General features: G+C 40.0%; 1 protein-coding gene across 29 annotated transcripts in view; it reads left to right on the top strand.

Annotated features, from left to right (window-relative positions):
* Positions 1–26641, top strand: part of RBFOX1 (RNA binding fox-1 homolog 1) — a 2470149-nt gene that overhangs the window by 1891552 nt on the left and 551956 nt on the right. The window lies entirely within an intron of this gene.

The raw sequence follows: 26641 nt of genomic DNA, 5'->3' as shown, positions 1-26641 counted from the left end.
AGGTATGTCTACTATGTAGTTGGTGGTGTCATTACCAGCTTGGGTAGACTTATCCCTGCTAGCTCTGACTGAGATAGTATGCTAAATAGTACTTCTGCCTCTCCAAGTATAATCCTATCTGAAACCCTAGGTGCATACTCAGGGAGGCTAGCCCACCCCTTCACCCATGCTGTCATGGCTACATTGCTATTTTAGTATGCAAGCTTGGTCTGAACTAGCAGGGATATGTTTACCCAAGCTGAAAAGTACTCCTGCAGTTCCAGGGTAAACATCTCCTTAATGTCAGTGAGTTGGATGTATTTTTGGTCTGATCAATGGGAATGAGAGTGCTTAGCACCTTCCATAAGACAATTAGCCCTTCAGAGGAGTAGATGTTTTTATATTCTATTTTCCATGCCCATTCTGCCTTTCTTATTTCATAATTAAGCATAGTTTGTGATCTTCTTAGCATATGCACATCGTGCTCAAGTAGCATGTGACCAGGATTCATCACCAAATTTGGTACACTGATTGGATCATTAGCTTCCCCTGGCCTGGGCTGGATACTGACAGGAAGTGCAACATGAACGCTGATGTAGTTTGTGATACACAAAGATATGCATTGTTTTCTTCCCCCAAAAAACATGCCCTGATATAATGTGAATTTTTCTTTCAGTAATTTGAATTATGACGTTATTTCCTGTTAGACATCACACTAATGATCAACTCCTATATTTTGAGTCAAAAGATTAGAGGTAGAGCCAAAGTGTCCAATTAAATATAAATTCATATGATACTAAATATTGCTATAAGAAATTGGGGGTAAAGTAATTTGAAAATGGCTTTTCAGAGATGTCAGTGCACAACTTTTACATTATTTTTTTAATTTTCTGTGAACACTCCATGCTAATGTTACTTAAAATATACTGTGACTGACTATTTAAAAAGCCCTTGGTCACTAGTCTGTTTTCTCAAATACATCCCAATATGCTGATCCTTTGCATAGTACCATTATGTGGATTGGTTTTTAAGCAGCCTTTTATATGAATATTTTGTATTCATTTAAAGGAGATGTTCACTTGAAGCTATGGAGAAATACTTGATCAAATAAGGTAGATTTGAAAGCATGGCAGCAAATGAAATTTGTATTTGCCCAAACCTGGAATCCACAGACATAGAGGAACACTTGAAAAATGTATATGCAATAGCAACAAGATAATTTCTTGTAGCAATAGCACATTGTTTTGACAACTCTGAAACATAAAGCTTTCAGAGAGAATTGCAGATTGTGCTTATGTTTATTAGCAGAATGTAGCTCAGGTGAAAATTCATGGGAAAGATTGAAGCAGTGAGGAGCGATAGTAAGAGGGTATCTCCGAAATTTTGATTTTAATCATTTTAAATTAGTTGACAGCATTTTCTGTGGTTTCATCTGGGGAGATTGCATAGAATTAGTTAATGTTGTGAGCTTTTTCTTATTGAGAGATATCTTATTAAGTTTCTCTGTAAGACTTTGTGTGAGTTTGCCATATTCAAATGCAGACGATGATATTTCATTCAATTTTAACAATCGTCTTACTGGTTCTTACGTACTGTCATATTTTCAGGAATAGAGTATGCATTTTTCATATGAATTAGGAAAGTATTGTATTCAAAGTGTAGCATGTGTTTCTTCTACAGTAGATAAGTGCCATTACATAAATTTTAAGAGAATCATTTCAAGATTGCTTTTCATATGAAGGAAACAAAACACCAAGCTTATATGAATACTATTAAAACAAAAAAACAAAATCCCTGGAAATTTTAAAACTACTGTGAGCAGGGACAAGTAGAAATTATAATGATAGTTTACAGATATCTTATGGCATGAAAACATACATGGCTGTGGGGAATATAATAATTTTAATATTTTATAAAAACTTGTTTTAATAAAGATTTCACTGCATATGCAATGTGTGAACTGAAAGAGGCATTTTGCACTGAACCCACCTTACAATATCTTCCCAGTAACGTGACAGGTTAATAGACAAAATGTGTTATATGTTGTGTTTAAAGAGCTGTGGATAGGTGATTGATAATATAAACAAAATAAATATGTAGTATGGCTTGCAAGTGGAGCACTTACGTATAGATGTTGTTACATAAATATTTTGATTTCTCAGTAATGTTAAATCCTTTCAGTTAAGAGAAATCAAACATATTATCTGAAAAACTGCAGGCACCTTCCAAGTCCAAATCATCCTCTCGCTGATTTCCACAAGGATTTTGAATAAAACATGTATCTTCATACGCTATCGCTGACTGCATGACCACTGATGTTGAATAAATATGTACCTTTTATTATTAACACAGAAAAATACAAAACAATTTAGTAATAGAGAACACCAATATGAATCTCAAGCATCTTCAAGGGCATTTGACTCAATAAACTTGAAAAACAGAATATTACAGTTTATAAAGCAGCAGCCTTGATCCCTGAAATGAAAGGACCAGTTGAAGAGACTAGTTGAATGAAAGCAGGGTCACAATTAGTTAAAGTAGGATCCAAGACAATTGGGTTGTCCAGCTGAATGTGTTCAATTTTAAAGTATTCTTAGCAAAACACAACTGTGCAGATGAAGTGTTTGTTTTTTTTCTCTCTCTCTATGCACACAGGACAATACTTTATATTTCCTTGAATATCAGACTATCTCTGGATATAAAAGGCAACTCATAAACTATGCCCCAAAGTTGGTTTGAAAAAGTATTTCAGTCATGTGTACTTCAGTCTTGCTTTAGAATGAGCCCAAACCTTTAATGATAATTGACATCACTTTAAAACATGTCCCAATACATTAATGTTTTCTGGAACATTTGGCACATGAGTTCAATTGAAAATCCACCTGTTTCTGCATATACAACAGACTTTATTATTTATTTAATCTTTCTTTTCTTTGGTCTTGGGCTTCTTTAAATTATCAAAGTTTTTCATTGTTTTTTCAGCAGAGGGAGATTACCATCACCCAGATTTTGCTCCACCTCTGCATTCAGAACTCTCCTTTCATGCATCACTGGGGGTTGTTATTTCCAGGGCATTGTTTTCTCTCTCACTTTTGAGGAGCCATCTTGGAGGCCTCTTTGGCAGTTTGGGGATGCTCATGGGAGGAGGATTTTGGTTGGGACTGGATGAAATGAGAAGGAGTTGGCAGGATAATAGATGCACATTGACCTCTGCCCCTCAGAGAGTACAAAACCCTTGGGCTGTATTTGGTCCTACAGGACTAATAGGAGAGGGAAGGAGATTTCTCTTTAAAAGGGCCCTCTTCAGGGCAGTCACATTTATGGGAGGTTTTCCTGTGACGTGGCCCAAACCTGCCAGGGTCACAGCACAGGTCATGCACATAGATTGTCTTGAGCTTCCACTGAGCCCATGGGATCTACAGAGCTTGAAAAAGGGTTCGGCTGTTATTGTGGGGGTGAGCAAGGGGATACACACCCTGCCCCATAACAGTGATTTGTGAGGAACTCCTTATGGGGATCCTTGTATACCACCTTCCTTAGGAAGGTGAACAGGGCTTATTTCTTTCAACATGACTAAAACAGTCACTAAACAGAGATTCCCCTTTAGGTTTCAGAGATCCCTCCGGACTTGATTTCTCTTAAATCTCCTTGGGATTTGGGATTCTCTGACTATCCATGCTACTAGAATGAAAAAATTTCCCAGTCCTAGAGGACCCAGGAATCTCCTCATACCTTCCCCAGCTTTTGTATCTTTTTCTTTCTCCCATGCCACTTTTCTGTCTCCCAAAACTCCCTGACTTCCCAGAGAGGTGCTGCTTGTCTGCCAAATCGGAGGCATCATGATCAGCTTCTGTGTAGAACAATAATCCCATTTTAATTTTGAACAAAATTCTTAATATAGTATTAATATAAATATTCTTAAATATGATTCTAGAATGTGAACATCACTTCACTCCACACACTTAAGCAATGTTGAAAATATATTCTCATTCTTGTATAGCACTCCAGTGGTAAGTTAGCCATATACATTGACTTTGGCTTGAAACTTGGTATAAAAGGGTCTTCTTTAGAGGCTGATCTCTATCGTGTTGCATGTTTTGGCTCCCTATGTGGTAAACAATGTTCACTGACTCTAGTTTTTTGTAATGTTTATATAATACAGTGAAGTGCTCTTGAAAGATTTTATTTTTATTTTTACTTTGTACATCAGTATTTCTCAAATATCATTACAGTATTTCAAGAAAGAATAAAATATGCCAACATATTTATGAATCATGAGATTTAACACAGACCAAAGTAGATCTTATTATTGATGTGCTTACTGCTTCATTAAATTCCCCTTAAGGTTTGCAGCATGGATATGGATCATTTGCAATAATAATTATGCAGTGATCGATTGATTGTGTCTGACATTGTACTTGTCACCTTGAAATGCAAAATCCATTCATTTTCAACAGTGGGAACATTTTTCTCTAATCTTACACAGCAGCATGCAATAGTTTATTTTATGGAGAGAGTGCCATTTATAAAGTTTGGAGACTTAACATTAACCTTTTGCTAAAAATGAAGTATCACTTACCATTTTACAAAAAGGAAAATCATCCAACCAGCAATTTTTTTCAGATTAGAAAACAGGCTAATTTCAAAAGTATTTTTCAAACAAAAATGCTTGTATTTCAGTTGAGTGGTACATGTATATTGCAAATGTTAGTTTTCTGATACCTCTTCTTTTGAGAGAGAGCATGAGGATCAAGGCTGATGAAATTTCAACCATGAAATCCTCTCTGCTTTTCAGATTGGCTTCTCTTTTTCAAGAGGTCTACATTTTTTCTTCTCCCCTCTCTGCCCCTGCCAAGAATTTATTTCTTGAAATCACTGGCAGTAATATTTCAATTGAAAAATCAGCACGCACTGTTTTAGCTTTAATCATTTTCTGAGTTACAGACTGTACACTTAGTGTTCTGAATTGTGTAATTCATTCATGCCTACCCAATCTTATCTCTTTTTTAGAGTTCATACAGTGGTATGTTGAGAAATTATCCTGCTGGGTCTGTTTGCTTTTGACTTTGAGAACTTTGGAAGGGACACTTATGAATATTGGCTTCCAGCACTAGGGAAATGGTTAGTTGCTGGGTCTCAGAATTTTTTTTCCCTACAGTAGCTCTCTAAGCAAGAAAAGTATCCCATTGCAAACATCCCTAAACGCTTCACTGTGGACCATACATTGCACTTGACCTCTGTAGAATCTCCATAGATGTTAATAGGTGCAGATAAGAGGAGTTAGGGCAAATATGTCCCTCTTACTAGTGATATTTTGATTTTTGTTCCAGGCAGTCTTATCAAAAATTAAAAAGCCAAATTTAAGCTGAAAGTTTGGGCCAGAGAATCACTGTCAGGCTGCACTGAGAATGAGTAAAATATGTATACATTTGAGCTGCAAGGTGTGATTTTCAGGTCACACAGACATACCTGCACTAGCTGTGCTCAGGCTAGTGCCTCAAAATAGTAGTATGTCCATTTCCGCTCGGGCTAAACACCCCACATACAATTCTGCCCAGCCCTATGGCTCTGTATTCCAGCACCTAGCCTGAGGCTGCCAGAGATTCACTGCTATCTGTTTGACACTAGCACAAGCAGAACTAACGTGGGTACATCTGTGTGAGCTGGGAATCACACTGCCCAGTTCAAATGTAGACGTGGCCTGTGATCTAGAAAAATCCTTTGATGACTTTTAGTAGTTTGGAACACCAGAAATTGCCTTTTACTTAAGTAAAACATTTTTGTTATACGAAAATATACGAAAATAATACGAAAATTGGGAGGTTTTGGTACTAATACAACCATTTGTAGAAAAACCAAACCACAGTGACACCTTCTAGTATTGATGTGGTAAAATAATTGCCCTGTTACTTGAACAAGTAAAAAATGATAGAGTTTATAAGTCAGGCATGCTAACAATATCAGGCCTATGATGAGCAGTTAAAAACTGTGCTGTATGCCACATGGCATGAAAGTTGTGCAAACAGCAAGACGTATATATAGTTGGGAGGCTTGACAGTGAAATGTGCCTGATTTCCTCTCCCAGGTCTTTCTGATTCATTTTGTCCTGCTATACTCCCTTTATTGTAATCACTCTATTCTGGACTGAAAATTATCAGAAAATGTCCCAGATTAGAAGTGATATTTTTCAAGAGTGAGATCAGTTCTAGATAGATTGTACCCTTTTGGAGAGAGAGAGAGACACACATGCACAGAGAGATATGCAGATGTATATCTTTTCTTGAGTTAACTGTGAGTTGTTGTGTTTGTACAGCACTTAGCACAATGGGATCCTGGTTGATGAGTAGGGCTCCTAGATGCTATACCAATAGAGATTGTTATCATCATCCACAGGAAAGTAAAATGGCTCTCTTCTTTTCAGATTTTGATCCCCAAGTTAATTGTACATAGTCATGACAATCTCCCTACACCTTCACATATATAAACAGTGCATCAAATTGTCTTCTCTGCCAAGGGAAAACGATCAGAGACTCGTGCAAAATGTCCTTTTAAAACATTAAGGTCATCATTATTATACTAAAAAGAAAAGGAGTACTTGTGGCACCTTAGAGACTAACAAATTTATTAGAGCATAAGCTTTCATGAGCTACAGCTCACTTAATCGGATGCATTTGGTGGAAAAAACAGAGGGGAGATTGATATACACACACAGAAAGAAAAGGAGTACTTGTGGCACCTTAGAGACTAACAAATTTATTAGAGCATAAGCTTTCGTGAGCTACAGCTCACTTCATCGGATGCATTTGGTGGAAAAAACAGAGGAGAGATTTATATACACACACACACAGAGAACATGAAACAATGGGTTTATCATACACACTGTAAGGAGAGTGATCACTTAAGATAAGCCATCACCAACAGCAGGGGGGGGAAAGGAGGAAAACCTTTCATGGTGACAAGCAGGTAGGCTAATTCCAGCAGTTAACAAGAATATCAGAGGAACAGTGGGGGGTGGGGTGGGAGGGAGAAATACCATGGGGAAATAGTTTTACTTTGTGTAATGACTCATCCATTCCCAGTCTCTATTCAAGCCTAAGTTAATTGTATCCAGTTTGCAAATTAATTCCAATTCAGCAGTCTCTCGTTGGAGTCTGTTTTTGAAGCTTTTTTGTTGAAGGATAGCCACTCTTAGGTCTGTGATCGAGTGACCAGAGAGATTGAAGTGTTCTCCAACTGGTTTTTGAATGTTATAATTCTTGACGTCTGAATTGTGTCTATTCATTCTTTTACGTAGAGACTGTCCAGTTTGGCCAATGTACATGGCAGAGGGGCATTGCTGGCACATGATGGCATATATCACATTGGTAGATGCGCAGATGAACGAGCCTCTGATAGTGTGGCTGATGTGATTAGGCCCTATGATGGTATCCCCTGAATAGATATGTGGACAGAGTTGGCAACGGGCTTTGTTGCAAGGATAGGCTCCTGGGTTAGTGGTTCTGTTGTGTGGTGTGTGGTTGCTGGTGAGTATTTGCTTCAGACTGGGGGGCTGTCTGTAAGCAAGGACTGCCTGTCTCCCAAGACCTGTGAGAGTGATGGGTCATCCTTCAGGATAGGTTGTAGATCCTTGATGATGCGTTGGAGAGGTTTTAGTTGGGGGCTGAAGGTGATGGCTAGTGGCGTTCTGTTATTTTCTTTGTTGGGCCTGTCCTGTAGTAGGTGACTTCTGGGTACTCTTCTGGCTCTGTCAATCTGTTTCTTCACTTCAGCAGGTGGGTATTGTAGTTGTAGGAATGCATGATAGAGATCTTGTAGGTGTTTGTCTCTGTCTGAGGGGTTGGAGCAAATGCGGTTATATCGTAGAGCTTGGCTGTAGACAATGGATCGAGTGGTATGATCTGGATGAAAGCTAGAGGCATGTAGGTAGGAATAGCGGTCAGTAGGTTTCCGATATAGGGTGGTGTTTATGTGACCATCGCTTATTAGCACCGTAGTGTCCAGGAAGTGGATCTCTTGTGTGGACTGGTCCAGGCTGAGGTTGATGGTGGGATGGAAATTGTTGAAATCATGGTGGAATTCCTCAAGAGCTTCTTTTCCATGGGTCCAGATGATGAAGATGTCATCAATGTAGTGCAAGTAGAGTAGGGGCATTAGGGGACGAGAGCTGACGAAGCGTTGTTCTAAGTCAGCCATAAACATGTTGGCATACTATGGGGCCATGCGGGTACCCATCGCAGTGCCGCTGATTTGAAGGTATACATTGTCACCAAATGTGAAATAGTTATGGGTGAGGACAAAGTCACAAAGTTCAGCCACCAGGTTAGCCGTGACAGTATCGGGGATACTGTTCCTGACGGCTTGTAGTCCATCTTTGTGTGGAATGTTGGTGTAGAGGGCTTCTACATCCATAGTGGCTAGGATGGTGTTTTTAGGAAGATCACCAATGGACTGTAGTTTCCTCAGGAAGTCAGTGGTGTCTCGAAGATAGCTGGGAGTGCTGGTAACAAAGGGCCTGAGGAGGGAGTCTACAAAGCCAGACAATCCTGCTGTCAGGGTGCCAATGCCTGAGATGATGGGGCGTCCAGGATTTCCAGGTTTATGGATCTTGGGTAGCAGATAGAATACCCCAGGTCGGGGTTCTAGGGGTGTGTCTGTGTGGATTTGTTCTTGTGCTTTTTCAGGGAGTTTCTTGAGCAAATGCTGTAGTTTCTTTTGGTAACTCTCAGTGGGATCAGAGGGTAATGGCTTGTAGAAAGTGGTGTTGGAGAGCTGCCTAGTAGCCTCTTGTTCATATTCTGACCTATTCATGATGACAGCACCTCCTTTGTCAGCCTTTTTGATTATGATGTCAGAGTTGTTTCTGAGGCTGTGGATGGCATTGTGTTCTGCATGGCTGAGGTTATGGGGTAAGCGATGCTGCTTTTCCACAATTTCAGCTCGTGCATGTCGGCGGAAGCAGTCTATGTAGAAATCCAGGCTGCTGTTTCGACCTTCAGGAGGAGTCCACCCAGAATCCTTCTTTTTGTAGTGTTGGCAGGAAGGTCTCTGTGGGTTAATATGTTGGTCAGAGGTGTGTTGGAAATATTCCTTGAGTCTGAGACGTCAAAAATAGGATTCTAGGTCACCACAGAACTGTATCATGTTCGTGGGGGTGGAGGGGCAAAAGGAGAGGCCCCGAGATAGGACAGATTCTTCTGCTGGGCTAAGAGTATAGTTGGATAGATTAACAATATTGCTGGGTGGGTTACGGGAACCACTGTTGTGGCCCCTTGTGGCATATAGTAGTTTAGATAGCATAGTGTCCTTTTTCTTTTGTAGAGAAGCAAAGTGTGTTTTGTAAATGGCTTGTCTAGTTTTTGTAAAGTCCAGCCACGAGGAAGTTTGTGTGGAAGGTTGGTTCTTTATGAGAGTATCCAGTTTTGAGAGCTCATTCTTAATCTTTCCCTGTTTGCTGTAGAGGATGTTGATCAGGTGGTTCTGCAGTTTCTTTGAGAGTGTGTGGCACAAGCTGTCAGCATAATCTGTGTGGTATGTAGATTGAAATTATACTACTAGTAACCTGATCTTGGTTAGGGCTCCTAGATGCTGTTGTAATACAAATAATCAATAATCGGAGCAATAGAGCAGGGAAAAGACAAAGTAAGCAGAAGATAGGCATTGAAGGGAAATGGGAAGGAGGAATAAGAGATTGGTGGGGTGTTTGTGAGGGGGAAAGGGACAGAAGGATGTTAAATCAGGCAACTAATCAGCAAACAGAACATAATGCTCAGAGTTTAAACTTAAGTCACAGTCTGATGGTGACACTGGCAGGAGTGCTGGAACAATGTTTATAGTGGGGGTGCTGATGATGGAAACCATGTATTTGGTGTTTGTTATTACTACTTCAAGCCAGGGACTGTGCCAGCACCCCCAGTTCCAGCATCACTGGACACTGGTGTCTCTAGCTATTCACGTCACATCCTTTTCCTGCTTGGGGAGCCTCACTGGGGGCTGCTGTTTTTACCAAGATTAAGCCCTCCTAGGTTATGGTTCTGAATGTGTTTTTGTCCAAGTAGGAAAATGGGTCTCTGAGCATGCACACACTTGGCACATGGCATTAGTTACAGGATAAAGTCGGGCTATTTCAACGATGCCATCTCTTGTGATTTTATTGTAAAGCCCCATAAATTTGGAGTTTCTCTTAATTCCCCAGATCCTTAAATCAGGAGATTATGTGAGAATCTCCATTTTTAGGGTTGTTGTTGTTTAAATGTAAGTTTCTAGCCTCATGATTGTGGAGGAAAACCTTGAAATTGAGGACAGAGTGTACCTTAAGGCACAAACATGAGAAGGCAAAGAAAAGACACTCATGATTTTTAAACCAATCTCATGATGTTTTGGTGCCTGACATGATTTTTGAATGCTTGTATTTGGCAATGCTGAAGTTTTTGTTGGAGCCCTTTAATTAGCAGCATATCACTGAGCTGCAGCAGTGGCTATGGAGTAGCCTGGGCAGAAGGATTCTTTTTCCCTTGGTTCCTATGGAAAACCCCAGCACACAGCTCAAGTGATCAGGCTGTGTGCTGATTTTCATGATTGGGCCCTCAGTTAACAAAAAAGGTATATGTATTGGCATGATCTGCTGTTCTGTTATGGAAGGTGCAATGGTGAAAAAACATATACATTTGGTTTTGAGCACATGTTCATTCCTGATGATGATAATGGTTTTGTTTTACAACATTTTGCTCAGTATGTGCAGCTGTTTTAACCATTTTTTTTCTTCAGACTAATCAGAAGGGGGGGAAAATTCCACAATGGCTCATGTTAGTTTAATTGTTTTGGGGCAGCTGTGATTGAAATGCAGTTAAATATTAGTGCTGTATAGAAGTCTGATGCACCTTTCTGTATTAATTTAATAGATGATTCTGAATGCCTTTTTCAGAGATGGATAAGAATGAGAATGTTCTGTTACATTTACTTTCCTTTGCTGATTTGTAGTAGTTTGTGCTTCTTTGAGATACAAAAAAAATTCCATTCCTCATTAATATACAAACATTCTAATCAGTAGTAGCTCATCATTTGGGAGTAAGCGTATCAGTGTGCTTGACTAACATCTGTATACTACTAGCTGGATTCTACTACTTTCCATTCACTGTGCATAAACTAATCTGTAATTGAGCTTGGACTACTCTAGACCTCATTCTTGTGAACTCTAGCTGCGATTGCCAGATTGGTCTGCAGTCCAAACGTTATTGCAGTGTACTGCACACAAAAATAAATGGAAGAAAAACTGTTGAGGACAGTGCAACCCCTAGAGTTTCAGTAAACAAGGGAAGAGAAGTATACAGTGTCATTCACAAAAACCTATAATACCTGTAGTAATATTACAGATACAGTTATTGGGCCCTTCTCTTTCAGCATTAGTTTCAGATTTGTATCCAAAACATTGAGTTAACTCTGTCTATAAGAGAAAGAATACAGTGATATTGAGTTTTATGATGTGCCATTAAAATATCTTGTAGCACACAGAAGTTACAATAATAGTAATATTACCATGGAGTAAGAAGAGATGAGAGGACTATAATACAAGATAGTAGGTACGGAGAGGTGTGAAGAGTGAGACTCCAGTTTGTGGAACTGGTTGTTCTCTATTGTAGGCAGCACAGAGAAGGTGGATTTTGATCTGCATTTTAAAGTGGGAGGGGGACCTCAGTGAAGATGATTGGATGTCTGGTGTAGGTAGCCATTACAGCAGGAGCAAAGGGTCACCCTCCACCAAGAGAGAGGAAAGAGTCTGAAGTCTAACAGAAAGCTAAAATTAGTCAAGCTAATTGAGTAAGTAACACGTAGGGAGAAATGAGATCATGGAGATAAATGTGGGCCATGGCCATTAAGGCCTTTGAATACCAAGGAGAACAATTTAATAGTAAACATGGAAAGAGGGATATCTCTTCAATTGTCCGTGGTAAACTTTCTGATGAGAGTTATAATGTTTGAATTGTCAGGTAAGAAATCAGTCTGAAATGTTTGTGTAAGTACAAAATTATGAAGGCATAGAATAACTTTCTCCCTTCATTGTTGTTATTCTGTGTATGACTTTTGTATACACTAAGTCTTGCAGATGATAACTTCCAAACACAAGAGGAATCATTGTGAACCTTCTATGTAAATCTGAAAACATTATAATAAAAACATTAAAATAGGTTTCCTGAACATGTCTTAGCTTTAGGGATACATCATTGATTATTCTGTTTTAGAATAAATATTTGACTTCAGACTTGTTAAATTGTATTATGTACCCCCAACCCCCACCACTAGAACTAATTTATGCCTGTGACCCATATTTAATGAATCATCATGTTCTGTTTGGATTATTTTCCCACCCAGTCCAGGAGAGGCGTTTAAATCTAAGGAGTTATTGGTAACATAAGTAAAGAAATGTGTTTGTTTACAACATATGATTTTAAAGCAAACAGTTATCAAACTAACCTACATTTTACATAAATGGTGTATAAATGGGGTTAAGTATAAAAACATTAGGGATTTGTACTGTAACTAAGTCAATTTAATACTGTTTAATTACACAGGTGTGACAGTTCTACCTACAGTGCAGCCCTGAAATTAAGGTAATGGGTAGGGTATGTCTTAACAGGAGGGAAAACGGGCATTTTTCAGTTGTTAGCTCAGTTGAGTAAACTTAATGTAATTGATTGAAAAATCTTGCTAAAATGCAGAGTAATGTGTGAAGCCATGTTAGCTGGCTTCACTTTAGCCTAAATTCTCCCCTGAACTAAAATATTTCCTAGTGAGCACAGCTTCACCCATGCTAGCATGCATCTTAACAGACTCTTTCTATCACGTTAAACTGACTGTTTAGCTAGCAATTGAAAAAACACCCTTTTCTCCACCAAGACAAGGCCATAGAGTGATTATGTAGCACACTATTTACTCTGTTATTGCTATTTATTGAGTTGCTTAAGTGGGTATTGAAAGCTTCATTAAAAGTACTAGTAAGACAAAGGAAAGGAGAGAGGGAAGGAGACAGAAAGATAGAAGAAAGTGAATGAACAAAGTGATGTAGAGAGGTACTATAGCTAGCTAGGTTGATATTTACAGTCTGGTATATCTCTTAGAACAGTGGTTTTAAACTTTTTTTCATTTGCAGACCCCTAAAAAAATTTAAATGGAGGAAATCTTATATAGTGAGATCTGCAGACCACAGGTTGAAAACCACAGTTCAATGGTAATGACAACCGTTAGGAGACCCTTTAGACATAGTCTACAAACTCCCAGGAATCTGTGGACCATAGGTTGAAAACCATTTTCTTAGAAGTCCTATTGTGCAAAATCCTGTTGTTCTTCGGGTCGTGTTCCTGTGAGTGCTCCACTCAGGTGCACTTGCGCCCCCATGTCTTTTGTTGGAGTGCCCGTTTGACCCATGCATGCATGCTAATCAGCTCCATGCTGTTGTTATATAACACTGTGTGGGCAAGCCACCCTCAGTTCTTTCTTAACTGCCTCAGCCTGAGACGGAGCTCTGTCAGTTTTCCCCCTTCAGATTACTTCACCTGTGTCCCAGTCTTTATTCTAGTAGTTAGTTTATTCTTAGTATTAGTGTAATCAGTTAGTTAGTAGTAGTAGCTTTATCTTCTTAGTTTAAAAAAAAAACCTTGAAAAAATTATTTTTAAAAATTCATATATATTGGTATTAGTTAGTACATAAGGTAGTTCCTGTTCACTGGGAGGTTATGACTGGATCTCCCAATTTCAAACAATGTCTGTCATGCCAGGAGGCAATGTCAGTAATAATGTACACTTCCAGTGCATCTCTTGCCTCAGGGAATTGTACATGACCCAGAAAGAATTTCTGTTTGGTGTTGATATCTAGAGAGAGAAAAAACAGGGAGAGGAAACTTTGTTTCCTCATGATGATGGAGAGCTTGATGCACCTGGCTTCTGACCCAAACCAAGGGACTCCCTGTACACAGTCTCTGAGCAAGTCTGCTGCCTCCCCGTCTCTGAGCCATGGTCCTCGAGGGCATCTAATAGGAAGACCAAAGAATCCTCTCGTGAGTCTTCCAAGACAGTGCCCCAAGTTCTCCAGGTAGGGATTCTAACTCAAAAAATCCGAGGTTGTCAATGTCTTCAGCTACTTAAACAGCATGTTCTCTCCAGTCTTGTGCTCATGAGGGTGCTGGTTCCTCAGGTACTGAGGGCACTGCTAGATCAAAAGATGGCAAAGTCTCTGGCCCAGAGAGATCATTGGTACTGTTAGCGGACTGAGATGGCAATAAGAGCTCTTCCTCTGTACCGAAGAAGCCTGCTCAAGCTCCGAACACGTGTTCCTCGGAGCGGCTGAGACTCTCAGAACTATCAGCTCCCAAAAACTGGCTGCTCTTGCTTCGATTCAGACCATGGACTCAATACTGACAGTATGCTTGGTACTGCATTTTCCTGGAGACCTGACTGTATCTGAGACCTGATTCTCTGCTGCTAGGTTCTGACGTATTTTTGGTACCAAGGGCTTTGAGATCACTGGAAATTTGCCTGGTACCAATGGTGTCACCTCAAATTTCTCTGTGTACTTCACCATTCCACAGAGCAGTGTTTCCCAAACTTGGGACGCTGCTTGTTCAGGGAAAGCCCCTGGCAGGCCAGGCCGGTTTGTTTACCTGCTGCATCCGCAGGTTCAGCTGATTGTGCCTCCCAGTAGCCGTGGTTCGCTGCTGCAGGCCAATGGGGGCTGCGGGAAATGGCGCGGGCTGAGGGACGTACTGGCCGCCACTTCCCGCAGCCCCCATCGGCCTGCAGTGGCAAACCGCGGCAAATGGGAGTCATGATTGGCCAAATCTGCGGACGTGGCAGGTAAACAAACTGGCGGCCCGCCAGGGGCTTTCCCTGAACAAGCTGCATCTCAAGTTTGGGAAACACTGCCATAGAGAATTTGAGGAAGAAGATTCTGAAGAAGAAGACCTTGCCTCAGTCTCTTAAATATGGTCTCTCCTCCTCACTCCTATAGAGGCCTCTTTCCAGAAACCTCTGATGAGCCTATGACCACTCATGGCAGAAGGTCCCTGGACCTTCCTGGACCCTGCAAAGATCATCTGGCACACCCCAGCTACTATTCAGCATACGTGCAAGAGGGCAGATAATAACTGTGTTCCAGCAAAAGACTCAGAGTTTTTATTTTCTCTCCCTCTCCTGATTCTTTGGTGATCAGCACAGTTAACGAATGTGGAAGTCCACACTATGCCAAATCTGTGCCCCATGCCAAAGATCATAAGCATCTCTAGACCTACTTAGTAGAAAATCTTATTCGTCAGCCTACTTATAATTTAGAGTTGTCAACTATCAAGTATCAATGATGACATATAATTTCAGGCAATTATTGCAGACGACCAGCTGCTTATCAGAACATCACTACAAGCCTCCCTCAACACTGCTGATATTGCTGCTGATATAATCTATACAGTGGTAGTTATGAGAAGGGCTTTCTGGCTCCAGCTCTCCGGATTTCCAAAACCTATCCAGAATATGGTGGAAGACCTCCCTTTTGATGGATCTAAATTGTTTGTGGACAGCACAGATTAATCTCTGTGCACATTAAAGGATTCCAGAGCTACTTTGTTCTCTTGGGATCTATACACCTGCCTACAAGAAAAGGTTTAGCAAGTCCCAGATAGCTCAGCAATCCCATCCCACCCAATTTCCAACCTCCCAAAGGTCTTATGACTCACACTGGAAGAGACAGAGATTCCAGAGAAGGAAGCCTTCCACCTCCAAGCAGCAATCTTTATAGGTTGGTTGAGGGTCTGACTTACCATCCTCATCCTTACCAGCTACACAAATTCAGCTGCCTTCCTCCCTTTGGCAACCATCTTTACCACTTAAGGCAGGCTTAGGAGACAATCACTACAGACCAAGTCGGTTTTGGAGATCATCTCCACCACAGGGTACTCCATCCACTTCACTACTCTTCCATCCTTTCCCGTCCCTCTTCAGGGACCCCTCTTATAAGAGCTTGCTTCATTAAGAAGATTCTCTTCTAGGATTGGGTGCTATCAAACCAGTTCCCATGCAGCTCAGAGCAAAGAGGTTTTATTCCAGGTACTTCCTAGTACCAAAAAAGAATGGTGTCTTGAGACCCATCCTAGATTTGCGGTTACTCAACACTTACGTAAAGGCACAAACATTCAAAATAGTGACACTTGCAGTGATAATTCCCTAGATCCATGGGATTGGTTCGCAGCCCTCGACCTGTAGGATGCATATTTCACATTGTGATCTGCCCATCTCACAAACGATTCCTACATTTTACTGTCTGCCAGACCACTTTCAGTACAGGTTGCTCTTTTTTGCCTGTCATCTGCCCTAAGGTTCTTTTCAAAGATCATATCAGTAGTAGCAGCACAGTTCTTAGATTGCACTGGACAACAGACACTTACAAGTTCAAGGAGAGGCTGTTTCTTAGACCAGCGATTCTCAACCAGGGGTACACATAACCCTGGGGGTATTCAACTCATCTAGACCTGTGTTTCTCAACCTGGGGGTTGTAGCCCCCAGGGGGGTCATTGCACACGTTTAAGCGGTTTGCAAGTGCAGGACTGGCATTATTGGTGGCAAGCAGGGCAATTGCCTAGGGCCCCATGCCAGAAGAGGTCCTACAACAATAAGTTATATGCTTCAACTCCACCATCTGGGGCTTGGGCTTCAGACAAGGCTCATAAGTCAAAAACAAGCGCAAGTATCACACTGAAATGTAAGTATAATATTTATATTCCAGTCAACTTATTTTATAAATTATATGGTTAAAAATGAGAAGGTAAGCATTTTTTCAGTAATAATGTGCTGTGGCACTTTTGTATTTTATATCTGATTTGGTAAGCAATTAGTTTTTAAGTGAGGTGAAACTTGCGGGAAGCGAAGACAAATCAGACTCCTGAAAGGAATACAGTAGTTTGGAAAGGTTGAGCGCCACTGTCTTAGACCTTTCAGCCTCTGAGAGAGCCTTTGAGAAAGCTTGTGGCTGATGTGGCTGAATTCTATCTCACCTCTGCTCAGAAAGGTTTTCAAATAATTGTGGAAAATCTTTTAAAATGTAAATCCCCAGCCATAATATTGTTCCACTTACAGAAGAAATGAATAAAGAGCATGTCCTGAGTTTTGTAGAAGTTTAAATCTACGTTTGAGTTTAATTAGTCCATTACTGATTGAAAATGACCCCTTTGGAAAAGAGGGTGCACTGAAACCACGTGCTGCAGGCACTGAAAAATGGGATGTATGCTGTTTGGAGACATGCCAGGATACTTGCAATTAAATGATTCATTAAGCATCCCTCCACTGCTAACTTTTAAGGTGGATTAAGGAGGCAGACATTAAAGATGTCTAACTAAGGATCATTAAAACAAAGAATTCCTGGATATGAAATGCACTCTGTATCAGCATTCTGGCATCATGTGGATTCTGCACATTCCCTCTGCCCATTATTGCTTTGTAATGGAGTATTTTGCAAACAGACTGCTGCATGAGCCTAACCCAGCAAACAATTCACATTTCAAATTCATTTTATTTTAGGTCTGTAAAACCAATTTTAGACATTCCTTTGAAATGCTTGCAATAATTTTGGGGAAACGTATTTTGGTGTATATGGTGGATTGCATCAGACTAGACTGGAAGTGAATAGGGCAAAATTATATGATTATCAGGAGGTGGTCTTACACAGAAAAAAAGCAGAATTGGTTTCTTTCTCAGGTTAAAGTTGCCAACTTAATACATATACAGGGGAAATTGCTCCTTAAAGCCCTGATTCAGCAAAACACCTTAGCACATGCTTAACTTCAAGCAAAAGCTTAAGACCCATTGAAGTCAAAGTTAGATATGTGCTTAGGATCTTTTGCTAAATGGGAATGAATTTAAACATGTGGCACCTCTAAAATCTTCAGTTTAGACATTTGTCCCTTTGTCTAGGTATCTTTCACTGCTTCATTCTCCCTTTGTCTAGGTATATTTCACTGCTTCATAGTGAAGGAAAGAGGTTGTCAAGCTGAACCTCCTGAAGCTAAAGAAAATATCATTACTATCCCTTCATATACTGGGGATAATAGGAGGACACTGCTACTGCATTGTTCATTGCATTTCTGACATTGGGGCTGGTGGGAGACCATGTTATGACTGCTGTCCCCTCATATGGAAGCCAATAGGAGGGTGGGATCTTTCTACTGCCCCTGCATCCCAATCAGTGCCACAGCCATGAGAATATTTTAATTTCTTTTAATGTACATTTTGTGAGATAATATGCTCTTCACATCTGTAAGCAACTGGGAAGGTCTTTACTTTTTTGTGAGGTTCCTTTGTACATTTCTGGATTCTCAAATATAATATACCACCTTATCCCATCATCAACAGGTCACAAAAACCCTGAGTTAGCATCCAAGCCTATCACCGATGTGTGTCTTTATAAGATAGCTATGGCAACAAGAAAATCTAACTCAACAATCAGCCCAAAGTTTTGGGAAAATTTCAGCCCTTCCATTTTTAAACTATAAGAGTTCCTAAGAGATGGCTACTCCCTGCTAAACCTAGCTCATTATTTTGGCTATCTTTGATGTCCAGATAGGAAACATAGATTGTCTTCTCCCAGATTTTTCCTTCACTTGACTGGGAAAGCATACACACTCATCCTCTCTGTTCTGCTGTCTGTGTGTCTGATGCAGAATAGTTGTCTAAATGCCAATAAAAAAATAGAGCTGGGTAGATGATTCAGATTGTGTATGTGTGGCAGGGGAGACTTCAAATTTAGTTTTTGGTTAATATTCTCTGATCACATTTTAGGTCATTCTAGCTGCAGATGCATTCATAGCAATCATCTTTTAGGCTCCTTTTTCTGGGTAGAATTCTATCTGATTTTTGTTATTATTTTATTATTTTGTTACAGCACCTATCTGCCAGGAAGTTCAAAATATCATTCAATAAGTAAACAAATATGTACTTATACAAGCTCAAGTACAGAAGCTATCCTCTATCCTTATCCAATGTGTGAATATAATTTCCTGTTGAAGTGAGAAAGCAAGTAAGCAGTTTACACAGCTTGTGATGAGCACAGGTAAATACTTCAGCAGAAAATATACTCGTTTTTAATACAATCTGGCTCTTGAATTAAGTTCATGCTGTGCCACGTGTGGTTAAATAAATGTTGTGTGACATGTAAATAAATCAAGATCAAAATAGTGTTTTTTTAAAATGTGCTCTCATATTTTATTATTAATTTGCCCTCTTTCTTGTAAAGTGTGTGTGTGTGTGTGTGTGTGTGTGTGTGTGCGCGTGCGTGCGTGCGTTACAGAAAGAGAAAGTCAACTGGTTGTACGCAGATTAGAGTCAACTTCTTGGCTGTACTCGATAGATCACTCTGTGCAAAAGTATCCTCATTTGTAAAAGAAAGATACTGTTTACCAGATAAGTGTTCTGAAGCTTAAGGGTTTAAAATATTATTTTCTTCTGTGTATATTACTTCTTTTTCTGATCTTTTCAAGGGTGTGTGTGTGTGTGTGTGTTGTGACAAAGTTCCTCCTCTACCTTGGTGGGTCTTGCGCTTATTGGTAGATTTGCTTGCCTTGGAGCTTCACAGCAACCCTCAGCTTGGCCGTTTTTCTGAACCCACAGCCCAGGTCGACTCCTGTGTCTGACAAGGAGTTGGGAAGTTTGGGGGGAACCTGGGCCCGCCCTCTACTCTGGGTTCCAGCCCAGGGCCCTCTGGACTGCAGCTGTCTAGAGTTCCTCCTGAAACAGCTGTGCGACAGCTACAACTCCCTGGGCAACTTCCCCATGGCCTCCTCCCAACACCTTCTTTATTCTCACCATAGTACCTTCCTCCTAGTGTCGATAATGCTTGTACTCCTCAGTCCTCCAACAGTCCACATTCTTACTCTCAGCTCCTAGTGCCTCTTGCTCCCAGCTCCTCACACGCACACCACAAACTGAAGTGAGCTCCTTTTTAAACCCAGATGCCCTGATTAGCCTGCCTTAATTGATTCTAACAGTTTCTTGATTGGCTGCATGTGTTCTAATCAGCCTGTCTGTCTTAATTGTCTCCAGAAGGTTCCTGATTGTTCTGGAACCTTCCTTGTTACCTTACCTGGGGAAAAGGGACCTACTTAACCTGGGGCTAATATATCTGCCTTCTATTACTCTCCTGTAGCCATCTGGCCCAACCCTGTCACTATATATATATAATTTATATATAATTTCCACGATACTATTGCAATTAGCTTTATTCTTTGGTAAGACACTGTTGCTTGAGTATTATTTGGAATCATATACTACCTGGATTTGACCAACTGTTAAAAACAAAACCAAAGCAAACAAATGAACTATTAAAGGCAGAGCAAAACAGACTGTTTGTATTAAAAAGAAAAAAAAGGCTTTACTAAACCAAAACAATTAACCACACAGCACCTAGCATATCCTGTGTATTAGCAGTAAATGAACCCTGAAGATCAGTGAACCTGGACTGTGGCAGACAACGAATTGGAAAGAGTTCCAAAATCAAATGTCCTCAAGCAAGAAAGCCCTGCTAGGATTCCCAGGATTACTCTAGGAACCAACGGCTATTGTATCTCAACTAGCCTCATCTGCAGCAATGTCCATCCCCAAACAATCATGAGTCAGGCCCCTTTTATTCCTTCTGATTTTTTAATTTTTGGGGGTACACTCAGTTTGTGTTTTCAAGATTTTCTCCACAACTATGAAGACTAGAAATAGTTTTTCTTCACAAGATTCTCACCTAATTACATGCCTCTACGAGCTGGGGCTTTATGGAAAAACCCAAATATCACCTCATCTGCAATAAAAGCTATCAATACTGGGTTAGAAAGTCAGAGGTAAATCACTCAACTTAACAGATCCCAGACAATTCAGAGCTTTTAAGATGGTCATTGACACCTCACATGATATTTGGGAACTATTTTATTGACACTGGAGCCAGAGTAGCTGTTGTTACCTTAGGAGCTGTCTGTTTTAGTCAGGAGGTGAGCTGCTTCATTCTGCATCTGCTAACGCCTCTGAGCAGTCTTCATGAGTACAGTAGTTGACACAGGGATGACAAAGGCATGTCGTCATGAGTGGCACATGAGATAGGAGTGGCCACATCCTCCTGGCAAGCCATAAGAGGCACAATGGGCTACTTCTGCTGCCAATAGGGAACCCAGGAAGAGTGAGGGAAGGATCCAATCACATTCCTGGAGTGTCACCTCTGTTGACAAAAAACACACTACAGTTGCTGCAAACACTGTTTCAGCTCATTGCTCCAGATGCTCCTCCCATACCAACAAGCATTACTTTCATCTGATCAAGGTTGGGTCCTAGGCAGCTCAGTTTCATCCATAGCTCTGTCTTAGCCAGACATGGGGAAAGCACTGAAACTGTGGAATCTGGATCAGCAGGCACAGAGATGTAGAGCTGAATACCATCAGTGTACTGATGATACTCAAGCCCAAGAGTCCCATCATCTACACCACGAATTCTCAAACTGGGCGTCGTGACCCTTCACGGGGTCGCGAGGTTATTACTTGGGGAGTCACGAGCTGTCAGCCTCCACCCCCAAGCCCCACCTCCATCATTTATAATAGTGTTAAATATTAAAAAGTGTTTTAATGTATGGGGGGGTCACTCTCAGAGGCTTGCTGCGTGAAAGGGGTCACCAATACAGAAGTTTGAGAATCACTGATCTACACACTGATCGGGAAGGATGAGGAGATATAACTTAGTGGGACCCTGCAGGTAACAGTAATTGGGGAGGAAGAGAAAGTTCTTTTTTGGGAATCTGTACAAAGAAAAAATGAACTACAAAAACTGAAGTTGTATTTCCCCTTTCCCATATAGAGATCCAGATCAATTTATTTGTCCAAATCCATCTCTCACCTTTTCATCTGGGTTAATTTCTTATCACCATCTTTTTTCAATCAAAATTGTATGTATCTTAAAAATTAAACCTTTTGTTCCAGCTTGCTCCTGGGTCTACTCTTCAAACGTGATTAAAGGTCTAGAAAGAGCTGCCTTGTATCCAGATTTCACAAAATGTTTGAATAGAAAATAATGGATCATTACATTATTTACATTCATACGTATCTCTTGGTATGATTTCAGATCAGGACCCCAGAACAGTGTCTGAATTGAGTATTCTGAGCTCTTATGTACAACGAATAGACATGTTGATATTTCCTAGGGATGAATTCCTGATTATTACTTAAATTAGCTAAAGGAGAGGACCTCGGTGGCAGGAATTTTAAAAAAAATTGTCCAAAGCTCATTAGATGGTATGGATGAACAGGTGATTTGTATTTGTTTGTTTGTTTGTTTGTTTATTCTTTAATCTTTGGTGACCTCAATGTCTTTTTTTAACTGAGCAATTGCTATGAGTACCTATATATGGGCTCCAATCTTGTTCAAGTTTTACCCAGTGTTTGGGTGGTGTATTGTTAGCCCAATTGAGATGCATAATAATAATAAGTGAAAATAGGGAAAGCTTTGTATGATTATACAGCAATTTAGAACTTACCCTTTTGTCTTTTATGTTTCCATATGAATTTTAATAGCTGCAAAAAATCCTACCATGTTTTTAACAACATGCTGGAGATACCTACAGGGATGCACTGAAACAAAAATAATAACTTTGGGAGGACATTCATCTTTTCTGATACTTCCCTACCTAGCCAAGAAATTTTGTATTTATTTCATTCCTCTGAGTCTATTATTATTTTATTGCACATTGGAGAGTTTTATGTTTAGCCACAATATTTTTTCCTAAATATTTTAAAGATTCCTTTACTCATTTAAATGTATGTAGCTGACAACAGATGGCGGTTAAGATCCATCATATTTTTGCTACTAAGAAGGCACTCTGTTGGAGGGGTTGTGAGAATAGGGGAACATGCTTGCCCATGTGGTGGCTGCGTCCCAGAATTAGACTGTTTAGGGAAGAAATTATTAGAGATTTATCTTATGACAAAATGCTGGCTTCTAGGATCCCCTGACCTGATTACTTTATGCTCCAGTAAAGGATTTAAAATTTATACAGAATGACAAATTAATTTATTTTGTATTGTTGTTGTTTGTATTGCATGTTATTGAAAAAATGTGACTCTTCCTTCTATGGAATTGTGGTATAATAAATAAGGACCGTCCTTGTAATGGAAAATCTTTAACACCAAGTACATGCATAAGAGAAACTCCAAAAAGAGGATAGGTATTTAGAAATTTGCTCACCCTTTTTAGCCTACTCACAAGAGCCAGCAAGCCAGAATCTTTAGACAGGTTCTTTAAATATTACCCTGATCCTGAATAAGTAACATATGAGGTTATATGTTAACATTTTATTGTAACTTTGTCTTGATAAAAAGTGTAAGGGTCAATCCAGATAGCCATACATAGTCAACATCACATGGTCATTGATGTCAAAGGATGCTACTGTAATAAAATTGACATGAACAGTGTACTTAATTAGTCAGTAGATCAGCAACTACCTGCCCGCTTTATTTGATGGCCTAGCTTTCCCTGTCCCCCTCTTCCCTATCACTCTGTAGCTGCTCTGGAAGCTCCTCAGTGTTTGCAGTACAGTGTTGGGTGATGGTGGTGCTGCTGCGTCAGTGGCCCTTAGAATGCTCATGTTCAGTTATTTTGTTAGTTTGCTAAAACTTTCCTGAAAAACTCAAGCCACAGAAGAAAAAAGGTTGCTTTCTGACTGTTTATATTGCTACCAAACAAGAATAGAATTCAGTAGGACAAGTACAAGGTACATCTCTAACCAAGGGCTCTCCCTCTCTGCCAAATTTCCAAGAACCACTGCAAATAATAGAGGTGATAGACTGTCTAAAAATGGTCTCAAGAATCATATATAATGGAAAGTCTTAAGCAACCTAAATATAGAATTTGCTACTGACTCCCCTTATGCAAATGGATTTTGCCTACGCAGATAGGTATAATTCAGAATACTGTTTGTATATTTAATAATTGCTAAAAAAGTGTATTATTTCTACATTCACTATTGTAATTTATAAGTTACAAAACTGTGCTCCATGACACAAATACTTCATCGGCATGTGACAGATTTATGAGCTAATTAAAGTCTCCGCAATGATAGAAGTGGTACCATTAGCTCTAGTCACGGAACTGTGAAGTGTGCTGTTTCTCATTGACTTGTGTGAAGTTTGTGTAATGGAAGTGAGGAGGTTGGCTTATGAACAACAAAACATTGGTTTTGGATGAGAGCAGCTCAATTTCTGCTGATGTAGCAGAAGACAAAGGAAAGTCACTTGGGAACTGTGTGGTCCAAGTTGTCTGTGGTGGGGAATCTCTGAATACCAAGAGATTTTGCCAGTCTGTGCTCTGTTCCCAGGGAAACAGGGTGATGCTGGCAGCATGAGAGTTGTGAGAGCATCAGATTACTTTAAATGGTTTGTCTTTTGAGGAAAGGGATTGCAACAAACATGGGTCCAGTGCCTGTGGTTTATCATTGCACAAACAAGAAACCCACACCACTTTGTTGTTGTTTTTAACTATTTAATGATTGTTTGTTATCATTTGTCCCATTTGCTTCATCTTTTGCTTGTAGACAGCTATTATTGCAGCACCTAATTCAGTAAGAATGGGAGGGAACACTTTCAGTAATGAAGGGCAGCAAATCCAATGCCTGCACTGACTATGGTGAGAGAGAAGCACAAAGGCAGTGCTAGCCTATTGGGGACCCTAAGCAGGAATATTTTGCCCCTCCCCAACACATACTAAAAAAGTGAATAGTGGGCCCCCTTGAGCTGCTTGGAGCCCTAAGCAATTGCTTAGTTTTTGTATGCCTAGCACTGGCACTAGAGATGAGCTTTTCACCAGAAAGTTACGTCTTCCAACTCAGGAGTAGGGTGCAAGGGAGCCATATTTCTGAGGTGCTGCTTCCTGTGGGAAAGGAAGACATTCTATATTACAATACAAGGCATCTTATTAAAACTATTTAATAATTGATCTGCCAATATCTAAGGTATTTTTATGGGACCAAGCACTACAGTGTCTAGCCAGGGCTATCAAAATGAAATATGCCTGTAGCAAAGGAAATACTATAAAGGACAAGAGCAGAGACCGCCAGAGCCTCTCTCTGGAATTGTGGAAATTGCTGTGCACTTTCTCTTGCATAGATTAAAAAAAAAACTATTGCTATCATTGTTTCTTAAAAGGACAAAGTCAAATAATGGTCCCAATCATGTCCCCCTAGATTTGTGCATTGAAGGGTAGCTTAGCTATACCAGTGGCACTGCCCCTCCCTTTTCCCTGGCAGGGGATCTACTCCATGTGGAGCGGCCAGAGACTGAATGTGCTGGGAGGACATGGAGAAACTGTTCCTCCTCTGTGTCTGTGGAAATTAGGCCTAAAGCTGGATTATCTTGTCTGCATAGCCCTTCTGAGGTCTGTAGGGGCTACATCTGTCAACAGGTAGTCTCTGGCTGCACAGCTTGTTAGTAGGTGGAGCCCAGGGCCTCAGCATGGATCCTGGAGGAGCCACCCATTTTGGGGTCAAGCCCTGTAGCCCACTCCCTGAGGTTGGGGGGCTGTCACACCCTGGCACAATAATGTGGAGGGTAATCCCGTGAGGATATCCACACAGTAATTCCGCCCCATCCTCCCCTCCCCGTGCACAGAGCTGCCTCCTTCAGGTTTTATGACAAGGGATGAATTGGGCCAATGTTGAATAATAGGCTACCTATATATACCTTAAAGGAAATGTTGGGTATATGATCTGAATTTGTTACAGGATTTGTTGTTTTATTAAAGCAACCTTTTTGGCAAATGTTGTTTGTGTTCATGTAAATAGTCAGTTACCTCTAGCACATTACTCAGTACTGGGGACAAGTATTGTTTGCATACTTACATGAATCTGCATATTTTGTTTTATTGGTTTGTGCAAGTGATCACACTGTAATGGCACAGAAAGGCATATGTCAAGAGAAGTATATTTAAAATGAAATTTACAGGTTCATAAATATGTTTGTTTTGGATGTTTTTAAGTTAAAATTGAATTTTCATTTATCACTCTATAGTTTAAAGCCAAAAAGAGTGATTGGAAATTAACTCTGGTTTTGTTTTGTTTTTTTAACATTTTATTAATAAAAAAATATTCATGGCTAAGCATAGATAAATCTGAAGCTTTTATCACTGATGAGTCAAAAAGTAACAGTTAAAGTGTTTCTGGAGTAAGTCTGTTACATGTAATGTAACTTAATTTTCATTTCATTTATACATAGTAACAGAATATTCAGTAGTAATTCTCTGATCTACAGTGCACAATAAAAGACTAAAATAGATACTCTAGAGTACCTATGGACTTCACAGTACTAGTCACATTTTGAAAAATTGTGGCTAATCTAAATATACAGCTGAACCAAAAAACAAAACAGTTCCAAATATGAATAAATGATCTTCTACTTAATATGGCAGTGTATTTGTCAGCTTCATAACATTAGCCTCAGCTACATTCAATTCTAAACCTTAGAATATTTGAAGTTTGATATTGTGCTTCACTAAATTTAATACATGGACCTCAGTAATAGAGGAAATCACTTTAGCGCTTGACAGTTTGTTATGCTGTATAAAATTGACTGCCCTGCAAATACAATAGCAATAATAAAAATTGTGGTCAGTAGGTGGG

Source organism: Dermochelys coriacea, chromosome 10 (genome assembly GCF_009764565.3).
Source record: "Dermochelys coriacea isolate rDerCor1 chromosome 10, rDerCor1.pri.v4, whole genome shotgun sequence".
NCBI classification, from domain to species: Eukaryota; Metazoa; Chordata; order Testudines; family Dermochelyidae; genus Dermochelys; species Dermochelys coriacea.
The sequence above is the reverse complement of the archived record's forward strand: the minus strand, read 5'-3'. Positions and strand labels throughout refer to the sequence as shown.